Source organism: Schistocerca gregaria, unplaced genomic scaffold (assembly GCF_023897955.1).
Source record: "Schistocerca gregaria isolate iqSchGreg1 unplaced genomic scaffold, iqSchGreg1.2 ptg001216l, whole genome shotgun sequence".
NCBI lineage: Eukaryota > Metazoa > Arthropoda > Insecta > Orthoptera > Acrididae > Schistocerca > Schistocerca gregaria.
In genome coordinates, this window is record NW_026062538.1 from 100,069 (window position 1) to 105,000 (window position 4,932).

The 4,932-nt window shown below is 58.3% G+C and overlaps 3 non-coding genes across 3 annotated transcripts in view; all 3 read left to right on the forward strand.

The window, feature by feature from the left end:
- The first annotated feature begins 814 nt into the window (after window positions 1–814).
- On the forward strand, window positions 815–2,707 carry LOC126329764 (small subunit ribosomal RNA). Its single transcript, XR_007562519.1, has one exon. It is a non-coding gene; the product is annotated as a small subunit ribosomal RNA (ribosomal RNA).
- A 362-nt stretch (window positions 2,708–3,069) lies between these two features.
- On the forward strand, window positions 3,070–3,224 carry LOC126329758 (5.8S ribosomal RNA). The gene has a single exon (XR_007562513.1). It is a non-coding gene; the product is annotated as a 5.8S ribosomal RNA (ribosomal RNA).
- A 188-nt stretch (window positions 3,225–3,412) lies between these two features.
- LOC126329772 (large subunit ribosomal RNA) overlaps window positions 3,413–4,932 on the forward strand; it is a 4,222-nt gene continuing 2,702 nt past the window's right edge. The window contains exon 1 of the ribosomal RNA XR_007562527.1: window positions 3,413–4,932. This exon is cut by the window's right edge and continues 2,702 nt beyond it. This is a non-coding gene — a ribosomal RNA (large subunit ribosomal RNA).

A 4,932-nucleotide genomic window follows, 5' to 3' on the forward strand; every position in this document is an offset into this window, starting at 1 on the left:
ATGTGGGTATGAAGCGATACGCGGCGGTGGCTTGGTGGGACTGTTCCCGGCCGGTGAAGGGGGGCCGCCCGGCGTGTTGGCCGCGCGCTGCGTGGGCGCACGCGCAACAGGCGGCTGGTGGGGGGCGCCGAGTGGCAGGAGCGCCAGCCGACGGGCCCGGCAGGCGGCGCAGCTACGCTGCGGCGCACCCTGCACGCGGCGCCTGGCGGCCAAAGTTGGTTCAGCCGAGCCCGGTGCGAAGCGCGGTGGACATCTGCAGTGTGCTGGTCTGATTGAGGACTGTGTGCGTTGAGGATGCGCCGCCGCCTGGCACTCGGCGCCGCGACGCCGTCTGCTGCTCGGTCGCCCCAGCGGTTCTCGCAGGTGGTTTGTATCGCAGTTGTGCGGACGTGTTGGCGCGTGCGCTGTGCTGGGAGAGTTCGCTTCTGCACCCAAGTGGGGCTTTGCCCTTGTGTGGCGCTGGCGTTGGAGCTGCCGGTCACCATAGGTGGCGCGTGTTGTCTCCCGCCGGCAATGCCACGACAGCACGCTCCCGGGCCTCTGTCGGCAGCGGCAAGCTCAGTTGGGAGCAAGGGTGTTCGCACTAAAACCGTCTACTCGCCTAACTCCGGGCGATTGCGCCTCTCTCGAAACCGACCAAGTACCTAGGACGGCGCTGCGCGCCGCCGGGACCTGAGAGGGTTTCGAGGTGTATCGTGCAGGGGAGCTCGGCCTCCTCCTGTTTGCAGAATAATTGAGCGGACGCTTGCGTGTTCGCGCGGGCCCCCGGGACACACTCCCGGGCGGCCGGCTGCTCAGCTCTAGTTGACGCAGCTCCCTGGTTGATCCTGCCAGTAGTCATATGCTTGTCTCAAAGATTAAGCCATGCATGTCTCAGTACAAGCCGCATTAAGGTGAAACCGCGAATGGCTCATTAAATCAGTTATGGTTCCTTAGATCGTACCCACGTTACTTGGATAACTGTGGTAATTCTAGAGCTAATACATGCAAACAGAGTCCCGACCAGAGATGGAAGGGACGCTTTTATTAGATCAAAACCAATCGGATTGGCTTGTCTGGTCCGTTTGCCTTGGTGACTCTGAATAACTTTGGGCTGATCGCACGGTCCTCGTACCGGCGACGCATCTTTCAAATGTCTGCCTTATCAACTGTCGATGGTAGGTTCTGCGCCTACCATGGTTGTAACGGGTAACGGGGAATCAGGGTTCGATTCCGGAGAGGGAGCCTGAGAAACGGCTACCACATCCAAGGAAGGCAGCAGGCGCGCAAATTACCCACTCCCGGCACGGGGAGGTAGTGACGAAAAATAACGATACGGGACTCATCCGAGGCCCCGTAATCGGAATGAGTACACTTTAAATCCTTTAACGAGTATCTATTGGAGGGCAAGTCTGGTGCCAGCAGCCGCGGTAATTCCAGCTCCAATAGCGTATATTAAAGTTGTTGCGGTTAAAAAGCTCGTAGTTGGATTTGTGTCCCACGCTGTTGGTTCACCGCCCGTCGGTGTTTAACTGGCATGTATCGTGGGACGTCCTGCCGGTGGGGCGAGCCGAAGGGGTGCTTTCGCGTCCCGAGGCGGACCCCGTTTAAATCCTACCAGGGTGCTCTTTGTTGAGTGTCTCGGTGGGCCGGCACGTTTACTTTGAACAAATTAGAGTGCTTAAAGCAGGCAAGCCCGCCTGAATACTGTGTGCATGGAATAATGGAATAGGACCTCGGTTCTATTTTGTTGGTTTTCGGAACCCGAGGTAATGATTAATAGGGACAGGCGGGGGCATTCGTATTGCGACGTTAGAGGTGAAATTCTTGGATCGTCGCAAGACGAACAGAAGCGAAAGCATTTGCCAAGTATGTTTTCATTAATCAAGAACGAAAGTTAGAGGTTCGAAGGCGATCAGATACCGCCCTAGTTCTAACCATAAACGATGCCAGCCAGCGATCCGCCGCAGTTCCTCCGATGACTCGGCGGGCAGCCTCCGGGAAACCAAAGCTTTTGGGTTCCGGGGGAAGTATGGTTGCAAAGCTGAAACTTAAAGGAATTGACGGAAGGGCACCACCAGGAGTGGAGCCTGCGGCTTAATTTGACTCAACACGGGAAACCTCACCAGGCCCGGACACCGGAAGGATTGACAGATTGATAGCTCTTTCTTGATTCGGTGGGTGGTGGTGCATGGCCGTTCTTAGTTGGTGGAGCGATTTGTCTGGTTAATTCCGATAACGAACGAGACTCTAGCCTGCTAACTAGTCGCGTGACATCCTTCGTGCTGTCAGCGATTACTTTTCTTCTTAGAGGGACAGGCGGCTTCTAGCCGCACGAGATTGAGCAATAACAGGTCTGTGATGCCCTTAGATGTTCTGGGCCGCACGCGCGCTACACTGAAGGAATCAGCGTGTCTTCCTAGGCCGAAAGGTCGGGGTAACCCGCTGAACCTCCTTCGTGCTAGGGATTGGGGCTTGCAATTGTTCCCCATGAACGAGGAATTCCCAGTAAGCGCGAGTCATAAGCTCGCGTTGATTACGTCCCTGCCCTTTGTACACACCGCCCGTCGCTACTACCGATTGAATGATTTAGTGAGGTCTTCGGACTGGTACGCGGCATCGACTCTGTCGTTGCCGATGCTACCGGAAAGATGACCAAACTTGATCATTTAGAGGAAGTAAAAGTCGTAACAAGGTTTCCGTAGGTGAACCTGCGGAAGGATCATTACCGACTAGACCTTATGTCTTTCGATGTGCGTGTCGTGTCGCGCAACACGCTACCTGTACGGCAGTGGCCGTGCGCCGCGTGCGGAACCACGCGTGCCTCTCAAAACTAGCGGAAGTGTTGTTGTTGTGTGGTACGAGCGCTGAAGCTCTGGAGCGGCTGGCCTGCGGTACCTGGCGCCTGGCGCCGGTTTTGAATGACGTTCGCCCGAGTGCCTGTCCGCTCCGGTGTGGAGCCGTACGACGCCCATCGGCTGTGAGGCCGTTGGACACAAAAAAAATAGTGGAACAGGGGCCGTCAGACGCCTCAGTCCCGCAAATGCTACTGTCTTGAAAGAGACAGTGGGAGACTGAAAAGGAAAAGATCACCCAGGACGGTGGATCACTCGGCTCGTGGGTCGATGAAGAACGCAGCAAATTGCGCGTCGACATGTGAACTGCAGGACACATGAACATCGACGTTTCGAACGCACATTGCGGTCCATGGATTCCGTTCCCGGGCCACGTCTGGCTGAGGGTCGGCTACGTATACTGAAGCGCGCGGCGTTTGTCCCGCTTCGGAGACGTGGGAGTGTCGTGGTCGCCTGTGTGGCCGGCCGCGTCTCCTTAAACGTGCGATGCGCGCCCGTCGCCTGGCGGTTCGCATACCGGTACTTTCTCGGTAGCGTGCACAGCCGGCTGGCGGTGTGGCGTGCGACACCTCGTACAACGACCTCAGAGCAGGCGAGACTACCCGCTGAATTTAAGCATATTACTAAGCGGAGGAAAAGAAACTAACAAGGATTCCCCCAGTAGCGGCGAGCGAACAGGGAAGAGTCCAGCACCGAACCCCGCAGGCTGCCGCCTGTCGTGGCATGTGGTGTTTGGGAGGGTCCACTACCCCGACGCCTCGCGCCGAGCCCAAGTCCAACTTGAATGAGGCCACGGCCCGTAGAGGGTGCCAGGCCCGTAGCGGCCGGTGCGAGCGTCGGCGGGACCTCTCCTTCGAGTCGGGTTGCTTGAGAGTGCAGCTCCAAGTGGGTGGTAAACTCCATCTGAGACTAAATATGACCACGAGACCGATAGCGAACAAGTACCGTGAGGGAAAGTTGAAAAGAACTTTGAAGAGAGAGTTCAAAAGTACGTGAAACCGTTCTGGGGTAAACGTGAGAAGTCCGAAAGGTCGAACGGGTGAGATTCACGCCCATCCGGCCACTGGCCCCCGCCCTCGGCAGATGGGGCCGGCCGCCCGCGCGGAGCAATCCGCGGCGGGGTCGTGTCCGGTTGCCTTTCCACTCGCCGCGGGGTGGGGCCGTTCCGGTGTGCGGTGGGCCGCACTTCTCCCCTAGTAGGACGTCGCGACCCGCTGGGTGCCGGCCTACGGCCCGGGTGCGCAGCCTGTCCTTCCGCGGGCCTCGGTTCGCGTCTGTTGGGCAGAGCCCCGGTGTCCTGGCTGGCTGCTCGGCGGTATATCTGGAGGAGTCGATTCGCCCCTTTGGGCGCTCGGGCTCCCGGCAAGCGCGCGCGGTTCTTCCCGGATGACGGACCTACCTGGCCCGGCCCCGGACCCGCGCCGCTGTTGGCTCGGGATGCTCTCGGGCGGAATAATCGCTCCCGTCAGCGGCGCTTCAGCTTTGGACAATTTCACGACCCGTCTTGAAACACGGACCAAGGAGTCTAACATGTGCGCGAGTCATTGGGCTGTACGAAACCTAAAGGCGTAATGAAAGTGAAGGTCTCGCCTTGCGCGGGCCGAGGGAGGATGGGGCTTCCCCGCCCTTCACGGGGCGGCGGCCTCCGCACTCCCGGGGCGTCTCGTCCTCATTGCGAGGTGAGGCGCACCTAGAGCGTACACGTTGGGACCCGAAAGATGGTGAACTATGCCTGGCCAGGACGAAGTCAGGGGAAACCCTGATGGAGGTCCGTTGCGATTCTGACGTGCAAATCGATCGTCGGAGCTGGGTATAGGGGCGAAAGACTAATCGAACCATCTAGTAGCTGGTTCCCTCCGAAGTTTCCCTCAGGATAGCTGGTGCTCGTACGAGTCTCATCCGGTAAAGCGAATGATTAGAGGCCTTGGGGCCGAAACGACCTCAACCTATTCTCAAACTTTAAATGGGTGAGATCTCCGGCTTGCTTGATATGCTGAAGCCGCGAGCAAACGACTCGGATCGGAGTGCCAAGTGGGCCACTTTTGGTAAGCAGAACTGGCGCTGTGGGATGAACCAAACGCCGAGTTAAGGCGCCCGA